Below are 14,911 nucleotides of genomic sequence, written 5' to 3' on the forward strand. Positions count from 1 at the left end.
AAGTCTTTTTAAAACTGTTCTTTGGGCTGTTTGCCTGCCTTTAACTGTTTGAAATGGACCTTTCTCCGAACTGGGCAGTAACAGTCAATGTGCATTCAAAGAAGGGCAGTGAATTAGATGACGAGAGGGACTACCGGTCTGAGAACTTACTTGCCGCACTAAAAGAGTGGTGAAGTCGGTGTTGTTGCTTGAACCAAACACTCTATCTTACCTGGGACAGCGGTGTTGAAAACAAACAAGATAAACTCATTAGATCAATACCATCATAAACATAAAGTTAACAATAATCAACCACACTCTCAAAATATGTTTTACAATTCCACAGAACTACATTCAATAAACTCATTGCTCATTATTTACTATTCCACTTTTACATATTTTATAGAAACTGCCTTTCAAGTGCTGTGATCAACTGAATACTGATACACATTGTTTAAGTTACAATATGGGGAGATAGTTATATAAAGCTAAACAAGTACAAAGTTGAAGAGCATTGAGCATCCAAATTCCCGGAAGTTGTGCCAAATACGGTTAAGGTAATCTATGCCTTGGATACGAAATCCTTAGTTTTTTCGAAAAAATCATAAGTTTTATTAACGGGAAATTTAAAAAAAAATAAAAGACAACATAATTGATATTCATGTCAACACCGTGCTGAGTACTGGGCTGAACAACTAAAGGAAACACTTTGGCTAATGCATTGGAAAAGGTGGTCATTCGAACTAAGGCCAAAGAGATGCGTGAAAAAGCAGCAAAGATTCAAATAAGCATAATATCAATTTCTATTAACTCAGTTTGTTTGAAAAACACATGTTCTTTAATTAGCTTTACATAATGCCAAAAAAAAAAAATACAGAGCTGAGTAACAAAAAAAAAAGAAGTAGGAGACGAAATACCCACGGAAAAGAATCAACTCCTGAGTAGGCTAAGTAACGGATATTCTATGCAGATAAAACGCAGGAAGTTGTTGCTACTGTGGCTGGAATAAATTTGTATCAGTTCGAACCATAAATAGTAATCAAAGGTACCAGGATTATATAATTTAATACGCCAGACGCGCGTTTCGTCTACATAAGACTCATCAGTGACGCTCATATCAAAATAGTTATACAGCCAAACAATTACAAAGTTGAAGAGCATTGAGGACCCAAAATTCCAAAAAGTTGTGCCAAATACGGCTAAGGTAATCTATTCCTGGGATAAGAACATCCTTAGTTTTTCGAAAAATTCAAAGTTTTGTAACAGGAAATTTATAAAAATGGCCATATAATTGATATTCATGTCAACACCGAAGTGCTAACTACTGGGCTGGTGATACCCTTGGGGACGAAACGTCCACCAGCAGTGGCATCGACCCAGTGGTGTAAATAGTAATCAAAGGTACCAGGAGTATAATTTAATACGTCAGACGCGCGTTTCGTCTACATAAGACTCATCAGTGACGCTCAGATCAAAATAGTTATAAAGCCAAACAATTACAAAGTTGAAGAGCATTGAGGACCCAAAATTCCAAAAAGTTGTGCCAAATAAACATGTATATCATTTTAGTGTCTATAAACTATGTCTAGTGCTATATCTGTGTCTTTGTAATATGTTGTTATCTGTCAAATTCATGCCTTTAAACTTGAATAAATATATATATATATAAAATATATACGTACAAAGAATAATTGTCACTTAATATTCTGTGACGTGCTGTCCTACATGATTTTGTCAAATATATTTCCACGATCAACAATAAAGAAATACGTATGAGATAAATTTCTTAAGTATTAAATATATATAATTTCTCACTTCCATACATAAATCAGATATATCTGTTGAAATCTCATTATGTTGTCTTTAATTAGAGGGATACAGTAAGCAATACTCTTCGTACTTAAAACGACGAAATTATTATCGTTCACATACGCCTGAACAAGACGCCAAAAAATCAACTGCATTAGCAAACAGCGCTCACAGTCTGGTTGTTTAAAAGCCAGGGGTTGAATCAACACATACAATATGAATCACAAAATTCGCAAACTCTTCGTAGAAAGAACGACAACATTATTTATCGATCATCCGTGTTGTTATCTACATTGTATTTGTAAGGCAGTGTGCTATTATACCGGCTCCAGCAAAATAGCGATTTATATAGAGTTTTTCTATTTTGCCGGTCTTTCAGATTTTTAATCAAGACTACATGAAATATATTTTTTAGGAAACTATTTATGCACAAATGCATGATATATGTGGCTAGATGTCAATCACCATTTAGTATTTGCCGTGCCTACTTGGTCATTCAATTTTGGTGAACTGCACTAATTTTTGATAACATGTACATACGTTACTTTCTGTTGAACATTGAACGTTCGAAAATTGAAAGCAACATTTGTTATCAAACACGCTTGATTTTCGACTGATATATGACGAGCTACAGCAGGTTTTGGAGCACTTTGAAAACGACAACTACGTGTAACTGTGGAAACGTGAAATGAGGACTATAAAATTCATGAAAACCAGACAAAACTTTTATAATAATCTATTGTCTGCGGTGCAATAAAATATGGTATTTTTTCCTGGAAAAGCCCTAAAATACAACAAACAAAATGCTGAACTAGAGGCTCCTAGGAGGATGAATCGCTCACCTGGTAAAACTGAAGCACAATGATTTTATCACTTGACAAACTTTTATTTTTCATAGTAATAGCTCATCGGCAGTGTTTTCTTTAAATGACATATACAAATGGAGATCTTGCTTTGCTGATCTTTGCAGCAATTTTAAGTTATCAAATATGTTGTATACTTCTTGTTAGCCATTATATTTTAAAGTATATTTGATCTTTTAAATTGATATGTTGAAGTTTGTTTTATTTATTGAACGGAAACATTTTACAGCCATCTAACGTGATTTCTTATTAATGTTGCAAAAATGCTGTTCAACCGCTATGTTCTATTTTCAGTAATCGCAGCCATGTTTTTGTCAGATCCGTTGTATGTTAGCAGTGATTTTGTTTACCTGAATTTGCAGCCTATGTAAGGCTGTTTCCCATTAGAAAACTTTCCAAATTTGTCGTTAATGGCCCTAAAAAACAACACAGAAATTTGTTTGATTTAATCATTTTAAAGCAATATATGAATTTTTAAGAGCAATTTGTTGTAAAAAATAGTTCTCTTCATTGTACTGTTAGTGCCAAATCTTGATTTTCTGAAGTTGAGTAGATATTTTGTCTGTATTTTCCCAATTTACAAAATAAGACACTTATTTTCCAATTAATAGGGTTGGAGGCGTCTTTGAAAAAATGCAACAAAATCATTGATTAGAGGATATACGCCATACATCATTCCTTTCAAGCTTCAAGTACAAATATAAATCTGATCAAAAGGACATGATTTTGAAAAAAGTTTTTGGCTGCGACGAACACCAAGTGATGGCAAATTCATAAAAAAAACACAATATGTCACCGTTCTTCGCCGGGTACATATCATTTTAAAAATAACTGGCCATAATTCTTTAATAAAATTTCAGGAAAGTAATGTGTTTCATCAAGATAACATTACCATACATAGATAAAAACAGGTGGCACTGTAGATGCCTCGCCTTGTGGTAATCAGAAAATAAACTCTTATAAACTGTTCACACAAAGATATGTCTCGCCTGTACTGTAAGTCTGACTATGAACAGTAACTTGGTTGACTTAAGCAGAAACTATAACAATTGTTGACATCACAGACGCCAGAAAAGCAATACCTATACCAATACAAATTATGGCCAAACAAATAAAAAAAAAACAAGCAAAATTTGTCAATTGTCTTACTGGTTCCGTCCCCAAGGGTGACTGGGGAAACGAAATATGGTCACTTGGTCTTCTTCCGACCGGCAGTAAAACGCTTGCCAGAGTGGGGCGTCTGTTTGGCTGTGCGGGATGTATCAAGTTTGCAGCCACGTCCGGTCAGAATGGGGACGTTAAATCCGATGCCTCGTGTAAAGAGAGTGCCACGCTCTTTGCACGTTAAGAACCCTTGCAACAACTCTTAGAGGGGTCCGTAGGTGACCTGTTGCAATGCTAAATTTCTGTCCTTATCCAATATACCCTCGTTTCCCGTTGGTCTAAATTTCCCCGACATTAATCCCGGAAGCCCCTATTACAGAATCTACCTATTGTATTTATTGTTAATTTATTCTCGTCCTGAATATGCATGAAATATTTGCCACTGGACGTTAAGCAACCAACAATCAATCAATCTTTACTGGAATATAAAACTAATACAGGATAACCCAAAAAATTATAAATTTCCTTGACGTCAATGTCAAAATCTGACAAAAACTACAAGCTTGTGAATATTCAATATCCTCATACAAAATGATAACTCCAAATGGAATTTTTCTTGATACATGTTGCTGTCTGTTTCCATGTTCATGACATGAACATAAAACTCCACAATACCGAAAAACTCATGCCATGTGCATCTACACTTTTAATGATTCTGACATTTTCTACATTTTGAATAAGGAATTATAAGAACCACATGTGTGTTATGTCTAATCTAAAAAGAGGCTAAATGGTCACATGAAACAAGGACCCCATAGAAATTTGGACACAACAACCCCATAAGATCTTTATTTGAACAAGAGTAGATATGCTAAAATGTCTCAACTACCTTCAAAACTAACCTGGTATTTAAAACTGTACATTTGACCACTGCAGTTTGAAAATGAGATCAAGGACAGGTGACAAAATATTGAGACTCTATGTACAATACATGTATTCCACTTTCTGAGAAACTGACCTGCTCACCAAAAATAAAATATTCAAAAAAATACTTTTCAATTGCAAGTTACTTTTTCATTTCCACCGTATTTGTATAGCACTGACTAAAATCCTGATACCGGTAAAATTTTAAATTTCTTGATTAGGTTATTGCATTGCATGAACGAGTCCGGAAAATCGGATTTCAACGACATTTTTTTTTCACAGTATATCCGGTTTTAGTCCCAAAATGGCAGGAGCTAAATATTAGTAAAAAAAAACTTCATTTGTTTTTATTCTTTTACGGAAACCTTTTTTTGTCAGTCTATGTGTTCATACCGACTGATTTAAGTTGTTTTGATTTTCTTATTGATTGACGCATCACAGTTTGTTACCAACAACATTTTCTTTAATTTATTGTGTTCTTTAATGACAGATGACTGCAGTTTTGCCATTACTCTATCTAAAGACCGGACAAAGTTTTTGTTTGCTGGATAACTGTATCATTAAGTTGTAAATGGTCAATTTGTTGTTATACTGTAACACTCCTAGAAACCAGATCTTGAAACTGGCTGGTATTTGTAAGGACCTCAGATGCCATGGTAACCTACAGACCAAATAATCACCTTTATAAATATTGGCAAAATTTACTGAAAGTTGACATTTCAGAGCTCATTACTCCAAATCAGTTCATCCAATTGATCTGAAATTCAGAGAGTATATAGATCTTGGTAATTCTGTCATTCAATCTATTTTCTCCTTTTATCTATCAACTATTACTGTCAAGATCAAAGCAAAACATTGCTTATATTGAAAATATCATGGCCACATGCACAAACCAACACAGTGCATTTAATTGTTCTGAAAATTCGACTAGCAAGTAGCTATAGATCTCCTTCTAATAACTATATAAAAAACCATTTTCATCGTGTTTTCAGTGTCTAATGTTTATATTTTATCTTTTATTGTTTTTTTCTTTTGTCCAATTGTTGCATTTCTGTTTGACTGACACTTCGGTTGTCTGCTCTTTCCCAATTACAACCTCTCTGAGCTAATCAAGACACATCCGAAAAAGATGGATACATTAAGTGCCAGTCTGCCTAAGGATCAGGCAGTGACCAAAACATGATAGTCTCAGATTTTGATGAAAACTTGCACAAATCATCTGAATAACAAGTTATAAAGAATAAAATACTTTTCGGACCAATTACATATGGTTGCTATGGAAACAGAGCCATTTCATTTTTCCAAAGAAGGAATTATTGAGATTAGCATAAAACTGACAGTTTTTCACTATTTCAGTCTCATGAAAACTGCTCTTCATATAAAATGTAGTATTTCTCCATTGTACTGCAACTTTTTCAACTATCAAATATTCTTGAAGAACAGCTGTTTTGATGAAATTCTATTTCATTCTTGAAATTTTGAGGTACGGATGGTCTCCATGGACCATAATGTCCAAAAAAGCCAAAAAAAGGCCAGAAACCAAGTTCAAATATTTTCTATTACCAGAACAGCATATACATGGTGTTACTTAATATGGAACAAGTAGTGGTCATACTTTCATTATTTCATAAAAGCTCGGTGGGTTTTTTCCAAATATTGAGTAACCATAGCAACAAAGTTAACCCTATAGCAACAAAGCTAAAAAAACAAATTGTAACAAATGTATTCAATATTAAAGACTAAATACATATAAATGGACTAAATATGATTTATTTAAGCTAGTCTCATTCCAGTGTTGTCAATTTTCCAGTTTTTTCCCGGAAAATATTACATAGCAACCGAAAACTGTCCTTAGCAACCAAAATGAACAAACTTAATTTTTTTTGATTTTTTTTTATACAAAAATATTCTCCAGTGCAAAAAGCGACAATTAAGTGGTCAGATATCAATCATTTCGATATAAAATCTGTAAATTCAACAATATCTACATTTCATTAGCAACAACTTAAACCCCCTAGTAACAAAATAGATTCTTTCAAAAGTTTCACATTTTTGGTGTGAGCTTACTTCTTATACCAGATTCATATTGGTTTGAGACATATCATTATAGTTACTTACACTATCATGCTTTAACATTTGTAATACAACCTGGTGGGGTTTTTTAAACAAGGGATATGCATAACAACCAATAAATACTCCTTAGCAACAGTGAAGTATGCATATTCCACATTCTTTCTATCAAAATTATAGGTTATTATTTAAATTATACATTTTTTTATGTTAAATGCTTCAATATTGAATTGCTATTAATAATTGAAAACTAACCGGAACTACAAACCTTCAACGTTGACATTTGAATCATGAAAATGAGGTAAAGGTCAGATAACACCTAATTCATAGACATATACACCTTGCAATCGTTCTATACACCAACCTATTGCTTATAGCACTCGAACAACAGACCAAAACACAATTTTTTTCACTAATGAACCCTGAAAATGAGGTCAATGTCATATGAAACCTGCCAGACTGACATGTACTTATAATTATTCCATCAACCAAATAAAGTTATTTATTGCATAAAGTACTTGTTAGAAGGACCAAAAATACAAAAAACTTATCATTGATCACTAATGAACCATGAAAATGGGGACAAGGTCAGATGGAAACTGCCAGATCTAGACAGACATCTATCCCTTACAATCATTCCATACACCACACATACCGGTAGTTGACCTACTGCTTATATAAGAGAAATGAACCTATTCATGCATGTAACTTTACCCTTGATCACTGATCCATGAAATGAGGTTGAGGTCAGGTGAACCCTGTCTGACTGCAATGGAGACGTAGCAAGTAACCAATATACCAAATATAGTTATCCTAATATTATTCATAATAATTGAGAAATTCGCATGACCAAAAAACTAAAAAAACAATTCGAGCAGTCAATGAACCATGAAAATGAGGACCAGGATTTTGGACATATGACAGACGGAAACTTTGTAACATAAGGTATCTGCTAACAAGCTCTTCTTATTTACATTACGAATCCAGGTCTTCTACGGTTCTGACCTCTAAAATATAATAGTTGACCCTACCACCGTCGGATAGTAATGCCTTTGTCTTGCATACTGTGACACTGCAAGACGAAATGTAAGTCATAAAAACATGCAACATTTTTCAAAAAGAAAACAGTAAAATGCACTAATTATTGCATTCATTTATTATAATATTTTTAAAAGTAACTGACCAAATTAGAGATTTATTTATGCTAATAAAGGAAAAGCTCTTCCAAATTCTGATTTCAGAATGCAAGTTCTTATCATTGAGATACTCAACCAATCTCAACATTCAAATGCTTTTAAAAACTTCTGTAACATACATGTAATTCCTGAATTTACAGTTTTCAGATTGTTCAGAGTCTTCTTATATTTATCATGTCTTATTATTTTACATGTATCTGTCATTCAGGTTTTGTATATCTGTTCTTTAGGTTCAAACATGGCTATAAAATTTCCCAACAAATAGAGGCTAAGTTGTCATCCTTCACTTCAGAAATGTTGGTCAATTTGAAGGCACGCTATTTACTTATGTCCATTTACTACAAACATTTTGATCTTCCTACTCAAGTGCGCAATATTGGCATCACAATATGTTGATCCTCATTGAACTGTAGTTGAATCTTTTAATCATCAATCCTGCAATCATATGAAATTTCAGTAAAAATCAAAATAAATATAATAGCAATTCATTTACAGTTCATGTTGTTAATTTCAAGTTCAATGAATCACTTTGGTTGAATGAAATGTAAATGATTGAAGTTTAAAAAATGAACACTAAGGAAACGACCATTAATTTTAGTACATGTATGTGAACAAGCGGACCCATATATTAATTTATGTGCAAGTCTCAGGTGGAACATTGTTACTTTTTTTTTTTTTGGCTTACCAGTGATTTTGCAATCACTTGTCATTTTTCCCTTTAGAATTATCAAAAGTATTTCACTAAAATATAGTAAAAGTTTAAAAAATAAACTTGACACAGTCTATATGTTAATTTGGTAGAAATATTCAAATGATGAAATCAAATAGTTATACTCTGTCTGAAATGTTTAAATATGCCAAATATTCAAAGTGAATGAACCCTTACTAAAAATGTCAGTAGAAACATAAGAAATGCCATTAATACTAAATACAACTGTATACCAAATAAGAAGGTGGTAATGGGGGTACCAGTCTATCATTAAGATTAAGGGTAAGAATTCTTGCTAAAGGGCGCTAACAGTAATTTTTGGTCTATGACGATAAAATGTACACTTTCTTTTTAACCGTAAAGAAATCGACTGATTTTGACGAATCATGTTAACTTTTTCTCCAAAATTAACAGTGATGATAACTTTTTGAGGTCTCTGACGAATCACAATAACTTTAGGATATTTTGACAAATCACGGTAAAATTTTATCCAATTTGACGCTTACGTTAGCCTTAAATGACCTTTTGACGCCTGACAATACAGGGCATTTCTACTCTCAAATAAAACTAACTTATCATAGGTGGTTCTTTGTTAACTGATCTACATGAAATCACACACTTTAAAATGTAAACTAGTTGCTAACATGATAAAATCAATAGACCATGACCAAGGGTCGAAGTAAGGGGGCAGGGACAAATAATCTCCATAGATATAAGATGCATCAAATTGAATGCTTATACAACTTTATATATCAAATATTATTTATTTACCATTAGTAGTTCCACTTAAACTGACCTTATTAAAAAAATTTAAACACCAATATGTTTTTGAACAGGGAAAGGAAATGCATGATTTTTTTACAAGTAAAAAAACTCTTGATGTTGTTGACAATACATGTGTAGGTGATCTCTGCATAATTCTTGTTTAGTATTGTCAATATTTTACCCAAGTAGCACCAGCAGAAAATGTACATGTAGGTCATATTGACCTAGTTCTTGTTGTGACATATATATACATGTATATCTATATCATAAGATGAATTAACCACTTGCTCAAAACAGAACATTATATTATTAAAATAAAAACAGAAAGAAACATCAGTTACCCAGAAGCTAAACAAATAGCTTCTGTTTCGAGTGATCCTCTAGTTTCGAACAAACCATCGTACGCCAGCAAAGTTGGCCGCTCATTCAGTCATGAGAATACACAAACTCGCATGACGTGGCCAATTGATGCTGAAACTTTTACAATGTTGCCTGTTCAATTAGAAACTTCCGATAAATTAATTATTCCAAGAAAATCAAAGCCTTCTAAAACCAGTACTCAATCAACTCAATCTTCCTTACAGAGCTCAATGTCATCATTTAAAAAAAATGAAAAAAAGAAATCAGATAAAAAAGATGCAGTTAAATCAGACAGTTGGGGCGGTGAATCTGTCTGGGATCTTCCCAGTGACATAGATGATTCTTCCATCTCAAATAGTCTTCCTTCATCTGCATCTAAAAAGTTATCTTCTACACCCAGTACAAAGTCTTCTAGAGCCCCGTCTCCTCTTCGTTCTCCAGAAAAGAAGGATGTCCAAAAGAAGCCAGTAAATACATCCTCTCAGAAGTCTTCTGATTCGAGGTCGCGGGGCAGGGGTCGAGGCGGAGTGAAAGCAGCCGCGTGTGGTCCTGGAGATCGACGACTCTCCTCACACAACAGATTTTCAACACTTAACGACGAATCAGAAATGGAAATCGAAAGTGTTCCGCCACCCGAAAGATTACAATCTCAGGGTGAGCGAAATAAGAATGCTGGCAAACTCGATAGCATTCGCCCGTCTATTAACAAAACATGACTAATATCATCCAATGGAATTGCCGAGGTCTTAAAATAAATCTTCTCGAGTTAACGCTTCTAGTTCAGTCTTTTTTACCTACTGCATTTTGTCTTCAAGAAACTCATTTAAAAGAAAGTGACAATGTATCTTTAAAAGGATACAACATGTATAGCACATTTTCTAAGGTAGATGAACGTGCTGCAGGCGGATCATCCATTTTTGTGAAGGACAACTTCATTCATAGCACAGTCCAACTCACCACGGATCTGCAGGCAGTTGCAATTCGTTTATCATTAGATAAAACAATTACATTATGTTCTATATATATTCCACCCAATTCAATTATCGATAAAGCTAAACTCAAAAACCTCACTGATCAATTACCCTCACCATTTATACTTATGGGCGACTTCAATGCACACAACCCCTTGTGGGGAAGCAAGTCTCATAATATCAAAGGTAAGATCATTGAGGACTTTGTCTCTCAAGAAGGATTATGCATTTTTAATGATGGATCTAATACTTATCTTCATCCTGGAAACGGGTCTTATTCTGCTATTGATATCACTATTTGCGATCCCTCTCTTCTTCTGGATTATTCATGGCGTGTTCATGATGATCTATGTGGAAGTGATCACTTTCCAATAGTACTTGAACATCTTTTTACTTCTGCCCAACAGAGAGTACCACGTTGGAAACTTGACAAGGCGGACTGGTCCTTGTTTGAGAATCTCTGTCAAGCGGAACTTCAGTCAAAGATGTTTGAGACTGTACAAGATCCAATTTTAACTTTTAATACAGTTTTAACGTCAATTGCTGACAGAACTATTCCTAAGACCTCGGCAAATCCGAAACATCCCAGCAAACCATGGTTTGATGATGCTTGTGATCAAGCAATAGGTGACCGTAAAAAATCTGAAAGACGGTTCAATCAACAACCAACGACGGAAAACTTGAGTAATTTCCGTGTTTTTCGCGCTAAGGCACGGCGGACTTGCAGGCAAGCACGACGAACGTCTTGGAAGAAATTTGTCTCGGAGATAACATCTCGCACTCCGATGACAAAAGTATGGAACATGATACAAAAGATAAAAGGTAAAAATTCTAAAGCCACAGTTAAACATTTAAAAAATGGCAATGATTTATTAACATCTGAAAAGGATATTGCCAACAAGCTTGGTGAAACTTTTGCGAAATCTTCTTCTTCTAACAACTACAGGGAAGATTTTAAAAAAGTTAAAAAACAAAAAGAAAAAATTAAATTAAACTTTAAATCAAAAAATGGTGAAAATTATAATAAACTCTTTTCTCTTGAAGAACTTAAAACATCTCTGTCAAAAGCCCATGATACAGCTTGTGGGCCTGATAATATTCACTACCAACTGTTAAAACACTTGCCAGATTCCTCGCTGGAAGCTCTTTTGCAGCTTATGAATAACATCTGGGAATCTGGTGATTTACCATCAATCTGGAAGCTTGCAACCGTCGTGCCTATTCCAAAACCAAGTAAAGATCACACGGATCCTATTAATTATCGGCCAATTGCTCTTACCAGTTGTGTCTGTAAAACACTAGAACGGATGGTCAATGATCGCCTTGTTTGGTTCCTGGAATCCAATGGGCTTTTAGCCAATATCCAGTGTGGATTCCGCCAAGGTCGCAGTACTCTTGACCATCTTGTTCGATTCGAATCATTTGTCCGTAATGGTTTTGCGAAAAATGAACATGTAGTGTCGGTCTTTTTCGATCTAGAAAAAGCCTATGATACTGCATGGAAGTATGGTATTTTAAAAGATCTCTTTGATATGGGGTTGAAAGGCAATATGCCAAATTTTATTTCGAATTTTCTATCTAACAGACAATTTAATGTTAGAGTAAATTCAACCATGTCTGATCTGTATGATCAAGAGATGGGTGTCCCTCAGGGCAGTATTTTATCTGTTACATTATTTAGTCTTAAAATCAACAGCCTTGTTGAAGTTTTAAAAAGTAATATTGAAGGTTCATTGTATGTTGATGACTTTTTAATATGTTATAGAGGCAAAAATATGAATAACATAGAAAGACAATTACAGTTATGTCTTGGAAGAATTGAAAAATGGGCCTCGGAAAATGGGTTTAAATTTTCCACTTCAAAAACGGTCGGGATGCATTTTTGTAACAAAAGGCAATTGCATCTTGATCCAGAAATCACTTTGTACGGCAACCCAATTAAAATGGTTGATGAAACCAAATTTCTTGGGTTAATTTTCGATAAAAAGTTAACCTTTCTACCCCATATCAAAATGTTAAAATCGAAATGTTTAAAAGCATTAGATATTTTAAAAGTTGTCGGCAGCACCGACTGGGGTGCTGATCGCAACATTTTACTTAATTTATATAGATCTCTAGTTAGATCTAAACTAGATTATGGCTCTATAGTGTATGGCTCTGCAAGGAAGTCCTACATACAGATTCTCGATGCTGTGCATCATCAGGGTTTGCGTCTCTGTCTTGGCGCATTCAAAACCTCACCAGTTGAGAGTCTGTATGTAGAGGCTGATGAGCACTCACTCTCTAACAGACGTTTGAAGCTTGGACTTGAATATGCTGTCAAACTAAAAGCCTACTCAGATAATCCTGCCTACAGCTGTGTTTTTAATCCAATTTATGAAGATATTTTTGCAAAACATGAAAATAAAATTCCTCCGTTAGGTATACGTTTAAAATCACATTTAGCTTCTTTTGATTTAAAATCTGTTGCTCAAGTTGAAACTTGCAAATGTCCTCCATGGGAACTTCCCAAACCAAAAATGATATTTGATCTCCGTGAACACAATAAAAATAAAACAAATCCTCTTTTAATTCAGCAACACTATGCTGAAATCAAAGCCAATTATTCAGATTTTTCAACTGTCTATACTGATGGATCAAAAGATGGTGACAGAGTTGCATCTGCTGCTGTCTTCAGGGACAGAGCTGCAACTCTCCGTTTGCCATCTGATGCAGCGATCTTTACTGCTGAAGCAGAAGCAATAATTTTGGCTTTGAAATTTATTGCTTCTTCAGATAAATCCAAATTTATTATATGTTCTGATTCACTTTCATGCTTACAAGCTATACAAAATACTAAAATTAAAAACCCAACAATTCTCAAAATTTTATATGTAATGAGGAATTTAAAAATTCTTCTTAAAGAAATATTATTTCTATGGGTGCCGAGTCATGTTGGAATCCTTGGAAACACAGCTGTAGACCTTGAGGCAAAGAATGCCCTGGGTGACCCTTTATCTAACTGTGATATACCATATACCGATTTTAAATCTAATATTAGAGAATATGTTTTTAATATATTGAAAAATGAATGGAGTAAAAAAGATGGTAATAAATTACATGAAATTAAACCTAATTTATGTAAACCTTTCAATAATTTTATGTGCAGAAAAGATCAGTGTGTTATTTCTAGATGTCGTATTGGTCATACTAGAATAACACACGAATATCTTTTAAAAAATGAAGTAGAACCACAATGTATACCTTGTAACTGCAAGTATACTATTAAACATGTTTTAATCAATTGTATTGACTTTGCTGATATTCGGAAGAAGCATTTCAATGTCAATAATATGTATGATTTATTTAATAATATTCCATTTACAAATATTGTTTCATTCTTAAAAGAAATTGGAATATATTATAAAATATAAAATGTTGTTATATTTACAACGATTTTAATTTTTATCACGTTATCTTAGTGTTCATTTTTATTTGTAAATAATCAATTTGCTTTAGTCTAGAATTTTAGTTTATTGAAAGACCTTTTGTCTGATTTTAAAAATATACCTTAAATTGTTATAATATTCGAATTAGCTCTCGCCGCGATATAGCCTTTCTGTGCTAATGCGGCGTAAAGCAAACAACAATCAATCAATCAATCAAAACAGAACCAGCAAAAATCATTTTGTAAATCAGCATTTTCATACTGACGGGAAAATCTATGATAATGAGCTGTCCCGTTGTGGATGGGTATGACAAAAACATCTTGTAGCTGAAGTAATTCTCATCTATTTCTTAAATCACAAAATCGTTTTAAAAAAATATTTCACCGAAAAAAATGGGCCCACTAGCATGACTAGTGGAGATGGGTTGAAGTAAACATTCTATCACTCAAATTTACTGGTATACATAAAAAATATCTAAATTCAAATAATTTGTACCTGTGCAATTCAATAGTCTTCTGTAAACAGTCAAAGATATGTGTCTTAACAAATCACCTCTGCAATTCGGCAAATCCCTGAAGATAAAGTTCAAATTTGTTAATAAGTCTGATAAAAATATATATACATGTACATGAATATAAATGAAGGAATGAATTTATTTATACAATACAAATTTCTTTGTGGCTCTTACTTCAGACCAATCTAATAAGTTGCAAATAACATTAAGTACAAGTTA

General features: G+C 33.6%; 1 long non-coding RNA gene across 1 annotated transcript; it reads right to left on the minus strand.

Moving 5' to 3' along the window:
* Positions 1–7,887: 7,887 nt before the first annotated feature.
* LOC127736551 (uncharacterized) lies at positions 7,888–14,705 on the minus strand. The gene is made up of 2 exons (XR_007999015.1): positions 14,674–14,705; positions 7,888–8,380 (listed from the first exon to the last, which is right to left on the minus strand). It is a non-coding gene; the product is annotated as an uncharacterized LOC127736551 (long non-coding RNA).
* Between the last annotated feature and the right edge of the window lie 206 nt (positions 14,706–14,911).

This window comes from Mytilus californianus, unplaced genomic scaffold, assembly GCF_021869535.1.
Source record: "Mytilus californianus isolate M0D057914Y unplaced genomic scaffold, xbMytCali1.0.p SCAF_32, whole genome shotgun sequence".
Lineage (NCBI taxonomy): Eukaryota > Metazoa > Mollusca > Bivalvia > Mytilida > Mytilidae > Mytilus > Mytilus californianus.